Source organism: Myotis brandtii, unplaced genomic scaffold (genome assembly GCF_000412655.1).
Source record: "Myotis brandtii unplaced genomic scaffold, ASM41265v1 scaffold140, whole genome shotgun sequence".
Classification (NCBI taxonomy): Eukaryota; Metazoa; Chordata; class Mammalia; order Chiroptera; family Vespertilionidae; genus Myotis; species Myotis brandtii.
Window position 1 is genome coordinate 2,823,244 of NW_005355000.1, and position 17,832 is coordinate 2,841,075.

Here is a 17,832-nt window from a genome sequence, read left to right on the forward strand (position 1 = left end):
TGGACAGCTCTTTGCACAACATCTCAAACAATTCATCACCAAAAAAGAGATTGGTCACAGAGGGTACAGAGTCACACTGAGACGGAAATGTAGTGACCCCAGCATGACCTTCAAACATTTGTAAGCGTGGTGGTGTGTCAATTTCAGACCAACAATTATCAGTAGCTTCGTCAGTGTCGGAATGACTTGAAAGCACCGTCAACCTTGCGCTTCCTTACAGGTCTAATAATTTCACTGTCAGTAGAATCAGTAGAATCGTCTCCGGAATCATCAAAACAGTCATCCGCATCTTCGATCTCACTAGGAATATCTGATAAATTATCGTTAAATACTTCTGGAAGTGTATCAGTTTCCTTGGTTTCCTTCCTTTTTCTGAGAGAGGGCATTTCTAAAAGCGCCAGGAACTTGAAGATGAAGACTACTCGAATGACCAAAATACAGTGTAACTGCAATGCTTTATGGGTTCGTGCAATTATATAGTTTTTCGTAGATTGACCTGCACGGTTTCCACCAATGAGATCGCTTCATTCGATGTGGACTGTGCCGCGCCAGCACAGCCAAGGGTGTCTCTGAGTCGGGGGGTGAAAGGATTAAGGAAAGACAGACAAGAGAATAATAGCTGGGTCTCGGTGGGACGCTGCTCCCTGAAGAGGAGACAATGCCGGCGCCGACAAGCCGTGTCTTTATTTTATAGCAGATGCCACGAGGCAAAGTAGGGGCGTGATCACATTGTTTACAGCATTCTCGTGAGTCTCAACCCTACTCAACTACATGCACCTAAACTCTATCACAAGGCACGTGGGGCTACGTGTTCGGACCATAGGTTCAAGCTTACAACCACAGCCGTTGGCTATGATTGTGCTGGGAGGGCCCTGCCCTCCAGCTGCAACTTGCACGTGGCAGTGAGAGGACCCTGTCCTTTCATTAGTCCAAGGCTTGAACCTGGCCAAAACATCGTAACTGCACCCCACAGTGGACAATACAGTGTGTTGACATCTAAGGTCCATAACAGATAGCATGTGAAAAACGAGAACACTAGTGAGCAGTCCTTAACAGATGGTGCGCGAAACACGAGAAAACTCCTGAGCGGTACGCAATGTGTTAATAGCACATCACACTATATACTAGCACATCACATTACATACTAAGAAAAACTCGAATTTAAGGCGTTTAGTAAAAGCTCCCTAAAGAAAGAGAAGATTATATATTAGACTAGAGGCCCGGTGCACGAAATTCATGCACGGGGTGGGGGGGGGTCGCTCAGCCTGGCCTGCATCCTCTCACAATCAGGGACCTTCCAGGAGATGTCTGACTGCCGGTTTAGGCCCGATCCCACTGCAGATCAGGCCTAAACGGGCAGTCAGACATCCCTCTCGCAATAAGGGACCACTGGCTCCTAACCACTAGCCTACCTGCCTGATCGCCCCTAACCACCTCTGCCTATCTGCCTGATCACCCCTAACCACTCTGCCTGCCTGCCTGATCACCCCTAACTGCTCCCTGGGAGGCAGGGCTAGCCTGGGTGAGGAGCCATGGTGTTCTGCACTTTCCAACCAGGAATGTTTTAACAGGCAGTTTCCAAACACTTGAACTGGAAAACCCAAAAGTAGAGTGCTCAGATTTCAGGCATCAGGTGTTATTAGCAGGATTTCTATCCCAATTAGACTCTAATTCTGAGCTCTCAACAGTCTGGACAAACTGCCCTTCACTATCTCCAAAGTTTCTTATTCATCACTATCCCATTTTCCTCCGCTTCAAACCAAGGAAACAAACAAAACCTTTAATTCTGATCTTCCTCACGCAAGGGAACAGCAAACCTCAATCAAAATAATTTCCCGCCAGAAGTCATGTCTAAATACTGTGAGACTGAGGACTATAGGGTTGACTATGTACATGCGCAATAACAGGTTCACATTCTAGCGGTAGGCGCCCAGGCGTCCTCCACAATCCCACAATCCTCTGGTCGCATACTTTCGGTTTCTCTAGCTCCTCCTTAAATGGTGTTTCCTTCAGTAGCGTTGCAAGTCCAGGGCCTCTAGTTGGAGAGGATTTTTCTGTTCTTTGACGTTGATAGCTATTTACTATTTGGAATCAGTGAAGCTTCGGGAGCACAGCCGCTGCCATGAACATGTCGGTCCTAAGCGCACTTGTGAAACAACCGCCCATTCAGTCCCCAGCTGGCGCCTCCTGGTTCGCAATAAGAAAGGTACTGTGCTGAGCCATTTTCCAATCGGATCTTCCTCTTCCTTCCCCAGCACACTCCAAACCTACTCGAGGCCGACCACCCCAACCCCACAGACCCTTAAGACCTTCTCCCCTATTTCTTCGACTTTCCCCCATCAAACTCGCACCCTATCGCGTTGCCTAGGGGCGCCCCTAACTGCTCCCTGGGGGATGGGGCCAGCCTGGGCCAGGGGCCATGGTGTTCTGGTCTCTGGTCGTTCTGGTCGTTCCACCGTTTCGGTCGCTGGCCTTTAATTATATAGGATATATGCTCTATTCTGGGACCACTTTAAAAAGGCAAGTGGGGAAGGATCAATAGATTAAGTCTATGTTGACAGACGCATTTAGAGCAGTTAGCAGAAGATGAAGAAAAATACGGTTTGAAAAGAACATTTGAGAGAGACTAAAAACAGCCACAGTGTGGTCACAGTCGATGCCTTTTCATCAGAACACTCACTGTATTAATTTTAGATATTTTAATGCAATCTGCTGCAAACTAATTGCAATTGATCCAGGGACCAGCTTCATAGACATATAAACACATCGACTGCTTTTGCACTGACTCCAATGAAAGCCTGCTGCAATTCAGTTGCTCTTAAATTGAAAACTAGCACAGTGAACATAGTTCTAAAGCCACTGCTAACTCTGAGCTATCATCCACAATGTGATCAATATCACCTGTGTTTTTCAACCCTAAACTTGGAAGAACAGGGTCGCTGACTGGGTCTAAAACTTCATTAACTCAACTTCGTTCAGTAAGAATTTCTGATATATATCTAAGGAGGAACAACTTAAATCTACTTTTGTATTTTCAAGAAGGAAAAAGAAGAGGAGACACATGCTAAGCAAATGGATGGTGTAAAGTATGCTGGAAATGTAATCAAATGCTGAATTCTGATCTTCAATCATGTTAACAGTTCCTTCTACTGTTGATTGAGCAATTACCATGCATTACGCATCATACTAAACTCTGTATCTAACAATCAAAACAATCATGAAAAGTCAAATATTATTATCTTTCTCAATAGCTGTCATTAATGCAAACCAACAACTACCCCTAAGCTTCCCTCTTCCAGGTGCATCCTTGCTGTGGCTGAAGTTAGATAAGGCCTGCAACTCGCACTGGCTGATAAGTCATGAGCACACCTGTTGTGTGACAGGTCTGGGCCAACACTGAATTATCATCCCTCCCGCCCACGAAGCTCTCTCTCTCTCTTGACCTGAGGAATGACGACATTCAGGATGGCGCTGCTGTCCCAGCCAGGGGCCGGAGTGAGGACCACACACCCCAGGGGATAAAAAAATACACCTTCATGGACCTTCAGCCACTGCGATTCTGGGGATTATTTGTTACTGTCACAGAACCTCGTCTATAGAACCTCGCCTGTACTAACTGTAAAACCATCTTATAAATTAGGAAACCCAGGTGGAAGGTTAAGTCACTGGCCCAAGATCACAGGAGGATGTCAGACACAACACTCCTCTAGTCGACAGTATTGATCACTGTGTAATACTGCCGGTCCCTGCATTCGGATTCTGGCCCCACAACCCAGGGGCCCTGGTGATAGACAGGCTGAGATGAGTAAGATCATGTTCCTGTCTACAGAACAGAATTCATGAAACACTGGCCCATGTGTGTAAGGAAAAGTGTGAATGCTTCAGATTCTGGGAGAGAGGAAGGTGGGTGTGAGCAGTGCTGTCCTAAGACACTAGAATGGCAGAAGCCATTTATTTCAACTCCTAGAAAGAGAGCTACCTGTTAAAACCCTGGACCAGTGTCTCCACTGCAGAAGTCAGGACCTCCAGGCAAATCAACCAAACAGCGGAATGACCGGTCACTATGATGCACACTGACCACCAGAGAGCAGACGCTCAATGCAGGAGCTGCTCCCTTGTGGTCAGTGCGCTCCCACAGGGGAGCGCCGCTCAGGCAGAAGCCGGGCTCACGGCTGGTGAGTGCAGCAGCGGTGGTGGGAGCCTCTCCCGCCTCCTCCGCAGCAGTGCTAAGGATGTCCGACTGCCAGCTCCAGGTCTGCCAGAGGGTTCAGGCCGGGCTGAGGGCTTCCTCCCCCCCCCACCGAGTGCATAAATTTCATGCACTGGGCCTCTAGTTGATAATAGGAAGGGCCAGACAAATCTCATTTGGTAAGCAAGTTAAAATGTGCTATATGTGCCAAGTAAATTTACTTTACATCACATTTGAGCCCTGAAATTTCATCTCACTGATGAGAAAATTAGAAGGTAAGAGAGGTTAAGTAATTCATCTACGGCCACTCAGCTGGTTAAGTAAGAGTTTTAAATCCAGGTCTGCCTTAAAAACCCATGACCTTTCTATTATGCCAACTGATTAATTGATTGATTTTTCTGGGTCAGTCTGTGAATCCTATGTCAATAAAAAGGACTTGGAACCAGCACCAGACAAAAAATATACTGCCATTCCTGATCTAAAAGTACCCACTTTCCATTTAAAAGAAGAGAAAATAAAGTTGTTACCAGTGGGGGTGTTCTCTGTCCGTGGAAGTAGCTTCTGGGGTGCCGCTGGAATAAGAACTTCCTGAGGGCCTCCGGGAGGATGAGGATGGTGGAAAGATTTATTTCTTGGAATTAAACCCCTGGTTCCCAAGGTCCCATTTTGTCCTCAGCAGAGCTGGGATGAAAGCCAGTGTCCATATTAAATCACAGGCCAGTTCAGCTAACTGAGCGTGTGTTCCCAGCTAGTCTATCGCGTGGGAGCCACATGACAGGCTGGACAGGTCACGGAGCAAACAAGAAACAGGAGTGCAAGCAGCAGAGAGAACTCTTTGTCTGGATATTATCCCAAATTTTCATGGGTTTGCACCGGGGTACACCCTCCTGACCAATGATCTTTGTTCCTAGGTTAGACGGACAGGCAAGCACCTTCCCTACCTCACCGGGACTTCACTGCCCATGTGTCCATTTCCCTTCCCCCAGGATCTGCAGGGAATGGACAGGTGGTTCCCTGGGGAGTGTGAAACTGCAGCTTCCTGGGAAAGCTGCCCCGATGACCATGTTTACAATGCCTGGCTTCCGCTCTGCTTCTTTCCTATTGTTAATATTCCCTAGCTAGTGACATCAGAAACAAAGTGACTAACAAATTGGGAACACTGACAAAGATGGCATGGTCCCTGAAAAAGGAGTGTGGATGCGATGTGGAAGTTAGAGTAGATGACTAGAAAAGTGCTTTAAAGTTTCCTGATCAAGAGAAGCAAGACTGGAACTCTTCTTTACAAGAAATCAGACTAGGAGCCGGACGCCATTCTGCTCCACTTGGAAGGCATCTCTGATAGCCTCTGTCTAAGACCGGGCAGGAAGCGGGGCAGCATCTGCTAAAAAGATAACCTGTCCTACCAGGAAAGAACTGAAAGTTTAGTTTTCAGACTATCCTGGAATTGGATCGTAGCCGTTTCCTATTTTAGAATTACTTCCTCTTGGGGATGTGCGGGTCTGGAACTAGTGCTCTGTAGATTATTTCAGCTAAAGGCCATTTTAGCTTCAGGCTCGAGGAACTTCTGCCACCCTCGCCAACCCCCTACACTACCTAGAAGAGGAACTAGCGGCCTTGCTCATAACAGATGATCAGAGATAACTTCTCTTCACCTGGCTAAAGCGCAGGGGAAGTACTAATTACTGAATGCCTGCCTGCTCTTCTTATCATCCTACAGCGACCTTCGGAGGCCCCAAAACCCCTCACCTCATCCCCAGCTCAGAATATCTTATATACCTCGACCCCCCTTTCTATCTCTCAACCTTCCCTGCATATAGGGGTCCCATGGGCATGAGATTAAATCTGATTTTCTCTTGTCCATCTGCCTCCTGTTGATTTGCTTATCTGGCTAGCCAAAAAGAACCAGAGGAGGGAAAGGTGAATTTTCCCCTTCCCCACAGGTACCTTCGCAAAGTCTTCTATTTTTAACCAAACTGAATACTTGCAAACACATATGAGTGCCATGGTTACAGAAACTGTACTCTACACTTGATAAGCATCGCCTCATTTAATTCTCACCACAGCCCTGCAAGGAAGAAACTGGATGAGGCCCATTTTACAGATGAGCAAATTAAGTCTCAGAGAAGTTTAGTGCCTGCTGAGAGTCACAGAGTTGGTCAGAGGTAGAGCCACATTTCAAACTGAGGTGTGTCTGACTCCATTCTATGCTCTCCGATGGGACAGTATGCAAGGTCTCCGGGTCACTGAGCAATGAAATAATTGGGGCAGGAGGAGCGGCAGGAGGCGGTGTAGGGACTCCTCCTCAGGAAGGTGCAGAGCTGCACTGAAAGAGGGTCAGGGGAACATGGGAAGTTGTGAATGAGAGAGAGATTCCTGATGGGCTTCTCCACGTCAAAAGAATTAAGATCCTCACAGATACTGCCTGGTTCTTTTTATCCCGGTTCAGCAGAAAAGCAGCCCATTTTTCAAGGAGCTAAGAGAGCTAAAACTCTTTGTAGTCACGACAAATGCCCCAAGGAGAGTCCAGACTTCACCAACAGCAAGAAAGAAAGGGAGGGGAAAAATACAACCTTGATAAACATTAGCATATTAACACAACAGCAGAAATCCTATATAATAAAAGCCCAATATGCTAAGTGTCCAGTCGTCCAGTTGGCCATTCAACCAATCAAAGTGTAATATGCTAATGATATGCTAAGGCCACTCAACTGCTCGCTATGACGTGCACTGACCACCAGGGAGCAGATGCTCCGACCAGTAGGTTAGCTTGCTGCTGGGGTCCGGCCGATCGAGACTGAGTGAGATGGGCTGGACATGTCCTGGAGCCCTCCTGCGGTCCCTCCCTGGCTGGCCAACCTCCCACATCCTTCCCTAGTCCCAATCGTGTATCGGTGGGGTCATAGCTGGCGAGCGCAGTGGCGGTGGTGGGAGCCTCTCCTGCCTCCCCAGCAGCACTAAGGATGTCTGACTGCCAGCTTAGACCCACTTCCCATGGGGAGCGGGCCTAAGCCAGCAGTCAGACATCCGCTAAGGGCTCTTGGACTGTGAGAGGGCACAGGCCGGGCTGAGGAGACCCCCCCCCCGTCTGAGTGCACAAATTTCATGCACTGAGCTCTAGTAAATGCATAAAAGGCACTGAACATACAAAGCAGCATCACGTTAAAATGTCTGGCTGTCCCCTGGTGGACAGCGTGCCAGTCCAAGCATGTCACAGGGAAAGCCACCCTCATCTTATACTGTGAGCAGAGTGGACAGACTTATTGATACACTAGAGGCCCAGTGCACGAAATTCATGCCCTCGGGGGGGGGGTCCCTCAGCCCGACCTGCGCCCTCTTGCAGTCCGGGAGCCTCGAGGGAGTCAGACATCCTTAGCGCTGCTGCAGAAATGGGAGAGGCTCCCGCCACCACCGCTGCGCTCGCCAGCCGTGAGCCCAGCTTCTGGCTGAGCAGTGCTCCCCCTGTGGGAGCGCCCTGACCACCAGTGGGCAGCACCTGCATTGAACTGATGGTGGTCAGTGTGCGTCATAGCAACCGGTCATTCCACCATTTGGTCAATTTTCATATTAGCCTTTTATTATACAGGATGGCAGGAAAACAAACTAACGCGGCATGAACACAAACTTGCATTTAAACCCTACCAAGGCCACTGGCAGAACCTGTACCTTGTTCATTTGTTGAACGATTTTCCCCTGGGTATTTACGACGCGGCAGCCACTTGCTGATGGGCATCCCTCTCCACAGGTCAGCACAGACGAGCTGCTGTTAGAGGCCTGTGTCCCAGGAGGGGAGGCAGGGAAGAACGACCTGAACACACCACTGAAGAATGTGATTAGAGCGGGAGGTGCTATGAAGGAAATATGTGATGAATTACGGAGGCCAGTGCAGACTGAACGGTGACCTCCCGACCTCCAGGAGGCTACCTCTGTGCGGAGCCCTGAAGACAGAAGGGAGGGGCATGTGAAGAAACTCGGGAGGAAAGGGTTAGTCGAGCAGAAACCGGGGACAACATGAGAGAGGAGAATGGGAAGGTGAGCAGGAAGCAGACGTGCGGTGCCAGTAAACGGCTGGTGAGCTTAGACTTTGTGCCTCCGCTGTAAGCAGGGTGGGTGAGATGAGTCCACATTTTGGAAGAGTCGCCCTGTCTGCGGTGGAGACGATGAAACCAGTTACAGAGTCAGCAACCGTGTCCTACAAACAGCCCAACTGTTTGAGACCAGATAGTCTGAGTTGCAACTATTCAGCTCTGCCTTTGTATCATAGGTCAGGCACAGCTAATATACAAAATCATGGGCATGGCATGTTCCAATAAAACTTTATTTACAAAAGCAATTGGGTTTACAGTCCCCTCAATGAAACAACAGAGAAGGGCAGTGAAGGCGGAAACAGAAATGAAGAGAGCCTGGATAAGCCTGTGGGAAAGCAAAGCTCACTCAGGGCTTAGACCTGGGGTTTAAGGAAAAAGAACCTAGTATTAGACAGACACACACACACTCTTTACACAGCGTGTAAACCTGGTGAATTTTATGTATCGTAAGAAAGCATTTCTTTAGAAACAGCCTTAGCCTTAGGTTTTTTGCCCAAACTGGACTTGGCATGACAGTTAATTATTGAGACACCCGTACATCATTCCTCCTCCACATCAGAGCGGCTAGGTCTTTGATCTTAGAACCTTCTTCATTATTTAATACTAGTCCCAGCGGCAACAGGCACAGCTCTGCTAGAGCCCGGCCTGCTGCAGTGGCCCCTTGGCAGCTCTGCTCCAAGGAGAAACCACAGGCCTCTCTTGATTAAAGAGACACATAAAAACTAAGGATTAATAAGGTGTGGCATATCCGATGAAATACTACAAAATGGTTTAAATGAATGAGCCAGCTCTTGACATATCGATGTACAAATATTTCCAAAGCAAAATATAGGGAGAAATAAGCAACTGACAGATAAGAGAGTCACATAAGAGCATGCATGCTTCAATAGCAAAAGTATCAAACAATGTTATGGAGACAAATGAAGGGTTCAGAGTATGTCACCCCAAAATATGCCACTCTGGCATAAGAATTATTTTGAGCTGAAGGCAATTGAAAAGAAGTGGCCCTTCCTACAATCTGATGCCCATAGAAGCTCAAACTCCTTTTCCTTTGTCTTAGCACTTCTTTGAAAAAATATTGTTCTTCTGTCAGGATGCTACAGAAGCCCAAACAGATAAGGTACTGAAAGGTGTGCCCGCACAGCCATTATAATGGGTCAAAGGTGTCCACTCAGGGCGTCAAATACTCTCCTTCAGAGCACCTCCTCCCCTCCTGCCCCCCCAACCCCCGCTTTCCCTTCAGGAACTCCTTAAATTACTCCCCAAAGTCCCTTCCAATAAATTCAGTGAAAAGCTTTAAGGGACAGACTTTATTTCAATCAACCCACTCATGCTCCTAACAATCAAATAGCACTTACTAGTTTAGGATACATTTGAGTTTAATGGGATTTACCCCATAGAAATGGCCTTCTCATAGCTTCTTTATAGCAGCATTTGAGCGGCCTAGCTAACTCAATCTCCCAGGCTCACCTGTCAACCTGGCATGCTCGGAATGACTGGGGAGCAGTGAATGAGCGGCCTTCACTGGGGAACTTCCAGGCGGCGCTGCGGAAAGTTGCAGGGGCTGTACAGAATGACAATAGGTGTCTGCAAGGCTCTGAGTGCACTCTTTGTGTTTAGAAACGGACTTTGCCCTAGCCAGTTTGGCTCAGTGGATAAAGCGTCGGCCTGCGGACTGAGGGGTCCCAGGTTCAATTCCGGTCAAGGGCACATGTCCGGGTTGTGGGCTCCATCCCGGTAGGGGGCATGCAGGGGGCAGCCAATCAATGATTCTTTCTCATCATTGATGTTTCTATCTCTCTCTCCCTATCCCTTCCTCTCTGAAATCAATAAATAAAATATATTAAAAAAATAAAAATAAATAAATAAATAAATAGAAAGGAACTTTATTCTTGTTAATACTAGTAAGTAAAGTATTACTACTATGGAAAACTAATTCTTAGAATGTTCTATTAAGAATGATTTTTAAAAGATAACATTATAGAAAGTGTCCCCTTTTTCATGTTTCCATTGTCAGAATCAGCATTTACAGGAGAAATTACAATTTTGAGGATTAAATCCCATTGCTTTCCCCAATATTCTATATAAAATGCCCTGGTTATGGGAGAAAAGTACATGTCAGATCTTTCAATTCACATCAGTCACCTCTGCTCTGGCAGAAATGTGAGATTCTTTGGCCAGAGTGGGGGAGGGGAGGGGAGCTAAACCTCACCTGCATCTGTGGGCCTAACCCGTGGAACTTAAATTCAAGGCAGGCTTTCAGAAAACTGGAGAACGTGAACACAGAACTTCAAAATAATCCCTCAAAAGAGAATTTATACAATGCAGGACACACACATTCACTTTCCTACAGAAGACTTTTGAAGGAACTACTGTTCCTAAAGAACAGCAGGCAAATATGAACCAGAATGACATAGATTCACAGCTAAACAAGCCCAGGACGGGCTGCACCGAAGGTGGGCGTGGCTCTGGTTATATTTTACACTCGAGGGCTGGATACGCAGAGGGCAGAGGAGGCAACTGTCAGGAGACGGAGGCCCAGGAGCAAACGGTAATTGTGAGGTCCGTGGCCCTGAGAGAGGGCAGGGTCCAGGCCACCTGACACCGAGACAAGAGGCCAGTTACTGGCACATACCATGTGTCTACACACCTGCCGGCTCCCAGCACTGACGGCAGGGTGCTCGACGCACAGTATCAAGAGTGATCACAGAGACCCACCAACGTTGTGCAGGAGAAACAGAAGAAATTAATTCATGGAGAACAAACTGCCCTTCAAAAAGTATAATACATCAGACAGATGGGAGAGAATGTTATGTCCACCACAGCGTTATTCAGGGTAGCCAAGACATGGAAACAACCTAAATGTCCTTCACCACATGACTGGATAAAGAAGAGTGGCACATATATATGATGGAAGACTCCTCAGCCATAAACAGAGATGAAATACTGTCATATGTGACAACATGGATGCATCTTGAAAGTATCATACTAAGCAATGTAAGTCAGATGGAAAGGACAAGAATGATATGATTTCACTCATATGTGAGATATAAAACAGAAAGCAACAAACAAGCAAACTAAACAAACACACAGACACCAGTATGGTGGTTACAGAGGAAAAGGGGAATGGAAAGAGGATGAAGAGGGTAAACAGCGTCAAATATACGGTGACTTCACTTGGGGCGGTGAGCACACAATCAATATACAGATCCATAGAACGGTACACCTGAAACATGATGCTACTAAGAACTGTTACCCCAATAAATGTCACTTAAAAAAGTAAGTAGAAATCTTGAAAATTTAAAATTGATCACTAAAAAAAGGGGGGGGGGGGAGGAGCAAGAAGAGATAAGTTGAAAGTAGAGGGAATATAACCAGAAAGCAAATTAATGAGCTAGAAATTGGAGGAAGGAAGTCCATGGTCAAATATTTGGGAAATACATACTTTTATTTTCTTTATTTTAAAGGATCTGAGAAGTCCAATAATTTTTTTAAAATCTAACTTTATTTTACAGTTTTAGCCAAAGCAATTTTAAGTAGGCATTTGCTTTAGTTACTCCTTTGGGAAATGCCATAGACTACAAAAACAGACAAGTATACACTAACCCTAACACCAGACAGAAGGAAATTTGAGCTATTTCACCTCCATGTGCAAGTACCTTTGTTGATTCAGGTATTTCACACTTATCTTCTCATTATTCTGTACAACCTCTGGGATTCAGATACAAAGAAAGAAGAAAAAGACCCAAATTGGGGTCATATCAGCGGCATGCCAGTCATTAAGCTATTTTCTATCAGCTCCAAAACTTCCCTCTTAGGTGTTCCCTGTCTGCGTGTACACACTCTGCAAACTACCTTCCCCTGGCCAGCTGGCCTCCCATGAGCTCCAGCCAGAATGGGGCCTCAGGGAGGCTGAAGGCTGGGGGGTGGGGAAGGTGCCACTCCTCCTGCATGGCTGCCATGCCTGCGATCAGGGGCCCTGGCCGCTCTGCACGTGGCAGCAGTTGGTCCCTTTCACCTGCAATGGGGTCCCGCCAGCACTCCCAGAGCAGCCGCAGAGCCACTAGAGGCGCCTGGCGCCCTCCTCACCCCTCAGGTCCCAGCTCTGAGAGCCCCTCCAGGCTCCCAGCTGCTCCAGTGGCTCCCTATCATTCCCGGGGTGGGAGCTCTCCCTTCACTTAGTCTCTGCATTAGTCACTTTGCTTTTTGTCCTTCCAAGGCTTCTTTACTCCTCCACTAGTTCTCGGACCAGTTCTCTATGTTAAATTGCCCCTATTCAGATAACTAGGGTAGTTTCTATATTTCTGACTGGACCCAAATGATAACGCAGGAATGGGAAGGAAAGGGTGAATACAGACAAATGTAGTCAGTGCTTGCCCATTTCAAACTTTCCTACTGTAAGTACTATTAGACGTATAAACAGCTACTACTCTATACGCACAGAGATGGGTCACCAGCTCCATCGAGCAAACACCGCCCATGGCAGAGCCTGACCCAGCAGGGACTCCGGTCAGCCTTTTCCTGAGTGAATGCATGCATGAAGGCACAGGGGGACCAAGGGAGACCCACTCCCACCCACAGCTGGAAGGAGTACCTTGAGGGCTCTGAGCTGAGTGGATGGCATTCAGAAGAGCATATCTAAGGGGTCAGAAGGTCACTGCACTTCCAACCACGAGAAGGAAGCCAAGGTGACTACAGGTCTTTTAGGCGTGTGGATGCACTCATTTGGGGACAGACTTAAGCTGCTCCACATGACACAGGAGAAACTGCTCAGTGCGTGGGAGAGGATGGGAGAACATCTGAGGAGGACCTGGCCTGCCATGCCTTCACATGACTCTGAAACCTTCAGCATCGTCCGGCTCACTGAGGCTTTGGGGGAAGAGCACTTTCTGCCTAATATCCAGAGATGCTGAGCTCCATACTGAACTCAGCACGGGCAAGAGCAGACACGCATGATGTCTCCTGACGCCAGAGGCAAGTCATTTTCCCACACCAATTCCCCAATTCTCTTACACACCAAGGTGGCCAACAACTCAATTCATCTCCCAGAGCTGGCACAGACCCCACAGGTTAAGGGTTCAGTCCCAGAAGACTCTATTCCTACTGCAGACACCAGCGCAAATGGGGTGGGTTCTCAGGCAACATGTACTTCTACCCAACCAACGACAAAACAGGTGGTTCCCCTGGGCCTCCCCTCAAGTTCAAAAATTCTCTACAGCTCACAGAACTTGGGAAAGTGCTTTACAGTATATTACCATGCAAAAGCCAATGGAAGGCATACATAATGTGGGCAGTGAGCAGACCACCTAGCCCTCTGGACACACCCCCTCCCCAGGCAACGTGTAGAAGTGTCCACCAACCTGTTTAGAGTTTTAATCCAGGTTCATTACATAAGAATGATTAAGTGATTAGCCAGTGTTGACTGAACTCAATCTCCCAGTCCCCTCCCCAACTCAGAGGTGGGTTAGGAAAGGGACTGGAAGTGCCAACCTTCTAAGCAGCCAGCCTCTCCCTGGAAATTAAGGGCCACCAGGAGTCACCACATTAGCACAAACTCAGGTGTGGCAAAAAGGGGTTTGTTATAAATACAAAGGACGCTCCCACCACCCAGGAAAGTCCACGGGTTTTAGGAGCTCTGTGCCCTCCGCATCCCCGCCTGTTACCAGTGGAAGTGCAGTTCTAGGGATACCACAGGAAAGGAATTTCTTGGGACTCGCAAGTGAGGATGAGTGATCTTTATTTCCACCCGAGTTTCCAATATCCCTTTCCCTTCATCCTGCCATGGAAGAAGTCCAAGCTTGTCTTCAGCAGAGCTAGAATTCAGGCCCCTGCCCAGAGTGAATGCTCCATTTAAAGTCCAGTCCACCATCTGGCCAGCTTAGCTTGTGTCCCCAGCTGCAGTCCATTGCTTGTGGGGTCCACAGGCCATGGGCCATGAGGCTGCTTAAGGCCACATGGCAAGCGAGCACACAGGGTGAGTACAGGGCACAGAGCAAGAGCGCCAGAGCACAGGAGCAGAACAAGAGAGAACTCTTTGGGGAGTGTAAGTATCCTTCAGGATTTCACGGGTTTGCGTGGCTCAACCCCCTTAGCCAATTGTCTTTTTCCAGGTTAGACTGACAGCAAGAATCTCCCCTACATCATCCAACTTTACTGCACATGCACCATCTCTCTTTGGTTGGACCCCTCCCCGCAGTGGTCTGCAGGGATTGGACTGGTGGTTCCCTGGGGAGTGCAGAGCTGCAGCTGCCTGGTGAAGCTGCCCAGATGACTATCTGATCATGCCTGGCCCCCCCTTTGCTTTCTTCCAATTATTAATATTAATATTAATAACTACCTAATTGCGATAACAATACCCCACATCACATGGTAAAATTGTCAGCTTTATGAGAATTACAGCAGTTTCTTATCCTGCTCTCTGCTCCCTTCTCATTCTACAATCCTAAAAACAAAAAAGATACATTTTGTTATACAGCCATGAAATGTATATTGTGCCTGTAAAAAAGGATTCAGAGCTGTTAGTATATAAGGCACTGCACTCTGAGGGAATGAAACCAAGTTAATGAAGCACACATGAAAAATCACTCCTAATTACCCATTCTGTAATACTTCAAAGAAATGCTAATACAAATTCTAATTGCACTATATGGTTTATATTACTTGTAAAAAACATAAAAGCCTAAACCACAAATGAATTAAGAATTGAACTAGGAAAAAATCATTTAAGTAGACTTTGGTAGATCTGTTATGTAGAAAGATAAAATACTGATGGCCAAAAGGCATTAGACATAGAATACAAAGAATTTCCTTTCTTTGGAAAACCATTAGAATAAAAAGATGTTTACATTAACACTGCAAGTATTTAGTAAGCACTTCCTGTGCAGTATGACTGGTTTAAATGTGGTTTTATAGGAAAACATCAAGCTAAATGTCCATTCATTTGATAAGCCTTTCTTGAACTTTTACATATTGTACTCTATGTATAAAGATAAATATCAAAGTCTTCGTTCTCCAAGCATTCCTGGGGGCAAGGAAGATACATGCATAGCACTGTGCCCCCAATCTGAATTTATGACAGATATCACTAATCAATCAGCTCCTTTTCCCCCACAGATGGCCTCGGGCTCAGAATCCTCCTCACACAGTGCTCCACGTGGGCACCACCAGCAAGAGCTGGACTACAAGGTAACACCTACTTGCCTAGAGTCTACAGCAGTGATGGCGAACCTATGACACGCGTGTCAGAGGTGACACGCGAACTCATTTTTTTGGTTGATTTTTCTTTGTTAAATGGCATTTAAATATATAAAATAAATATCAAAAATATACATCTTTGTTTTACTATGGTTGCAAAGATCAAAAAATTTCTATATGTGACACGGCACCAGAGTTAAGTTAGGGTTTTTCAAAATGCTGACACGCCGAGCTCAAAAGGTTCGCCATCACTGGTCTACAGCAACTCAAGCTGCTATAACAAATACCAGAGAGACTGGTGGCTTACATCACAAACACTGATTCTTACAGTTCTGGAGGCTGGCTACCAGCACGGTCAGGTTCTGTGAGGGAGGACTCCCCAGAGTCCTGGCCAGGAAGGCCTTCTTGTTGTATCCTCACATACAGGACCTAATCCCACTCATGAGGGCTCCACCTTGTGGACGAAAAAGGAAAAGGGGGTTCTGTGGAAGTAACCTCAGAGTGATCTGATCATAAACTCCTGACCAGGCAGGACATGGTGGGTAGTCCCAGCCCAGGCCTATGTCAGTGAAAGGCCTGTGTCTGCCTTAAGCACGCCTGTGCCGTCATTCTGTACGCTCTGGTTAACACACCTCTGACAATGCCTCTTTTCAGACCCCTCTTTCTAAAATGTAACCCCCTCAAGGGATCAAATAATCTTAAATATTCGGTAATCCAAGCCCCACCTTGCTTTCTCCCACCTTCATGTAATCTTCCTTAAATCCCCTCCTTAAATTCAAATGCATAAAAGAAACTTCAAAACTGTGACTCTCAGGAGTATTTGAGATCTTGCTCCCCTGCAAATGTCATCTGTTTGGTACAAATAAATTCTTATAAAAATTTTCTAGAAGTCTGGACATTTCTTACATCAACTTTCATGAATTAATTGCTTCTCAAAGGCCCTGTTACCAGACCCAGAGTCTGCGTGTCTGATGCTTCAAAAGGCCAAAACTCAAAATGTCAGGGTTTGGAGTAAGAAAAGGTTTATTTATGGAGAAGGTGCCATCCAAGATGACAGGAGGCCTAGGGGTGTCTCAAAACCATCCTGTTCACTGAGCCAGGGGAAGGGTTTTTGGGGAGCTGGGGGACTAGGTGGGCAAGTTTTAACTGGAGGAACTTGGGGACTGGTCATTTATGGTAAAGGAGGTCAGCACCAGATCTTTCTGGACCCTGGGCTTCTGAAAGGGTTCCGGTGCTAAAGTTCGGTTATCTCCTGGTCCTTAGGTGGGGGTGGGGGAGAATTTGGTTCTGGGTGCAGCTGGAGGCCAAAGTTCTCTCCCGTATGCATGCCCTTGTCCTTGGAGTCTTGGTCTGTTGTCTCTGAGAAGCAACTCAGGACCTCGTTCAACAGGATAGAACCCTTTTGAGTTGGTTCTGTGGTTATAGCTTCGCCTCCAAAAATTATCACTTTGGGGATTAGGGCTTCAAATATGAATTGGGGGGTGGGGCATAAACACGCAGTCCACAGGACCTAGAATGCTAATTCTCAATCAACTTTCTTTCATTTTTTTTTAATATTTTATTGATTTTTTACAGAGAGGAAGGGAGAGAGATAGAGAGTTAGAAACATCGATGAGAGAGAAACATCGATCAGCCGCCTCCTGCATACCTCCCACTGGGGATGTGCCCGCAACCCAGGTACATGCCCTTGACCGGAATCGAACCCGGGACCCCCCAGTCCACAGGCCGACGCTCTATCCACTGAGCCAAACCGGTTTCGGCCTCAATCAACTTTCTGAAGTAACATTATACAGAGGCTTTCATAGCAGGTCTGATCATAACGCAGCCATGCCTGCCCATGTCTGTGTCGCCTGTAGCTGCTTTGGCACAACTGCGGAGCTGAGCGGGCACAACAGAGACCACACGGCTGCAATGCCTAAAATACCTACTGTCTGGGCTGCTCTCTCTGAAGGAACGTTTGCTGAGCCTGACCCAGATTTAAAAGAGCAGGAGGTAAACCCCTCGGAGTCCAGAGGAGGAAACCGCATCTGAATGCCCTCTGAGCCCGGGCCCCGCAGGCGTCTCTCCCTCGGTGGCTAAGGGAAGCACGCCGTGGCTTCCAGTGCAGACACACTGCTTTAGTAAGTACAGCATCCTTGGACTTTGATGAGCTTCTCCGACTCCCATTAGGAACACCCTGCGAGGCCCAAAGCCCTTTCTTAATCCAGTCCCCATGAGAATGGACCACCTGGGTGGGTGCCCTCAGGAGGAGAAGGGACCACCTGGGCGCTCTCTGGAGGAGCAGGGCCAGGGGAGGGAGGACTGTTATGCTTTCATCTCCCACCTGAGGGTGCAGAACAGCCAGGAGTAAACCAGCTTGTGAGG

General features: G+C 47.2%; 1 long non-coding RNA gene across 1 annotated transcript in view; it reads right to left on the reverse strand.

Annotated features, from left to right (window-relative positions):
* The window catches only part of LOC106725169, a 15,854-nt gene extending 10,919 nt beyond the window's left edge, over window positions 1–4,935 (reverse strand). Inside the window, exon 1 of the long non-coding RNA XR_001361038.1 lies at window positions 4,717–4,935. This is a non-coding gene — a long non-coding RNA (uncharacterized LOC106725169). The remainder of the gene's footprint in view (window positions 1–4,716) is intronic.
* Window positions 4,936–17,832: the final 12,897 nt, after the last annotated feature.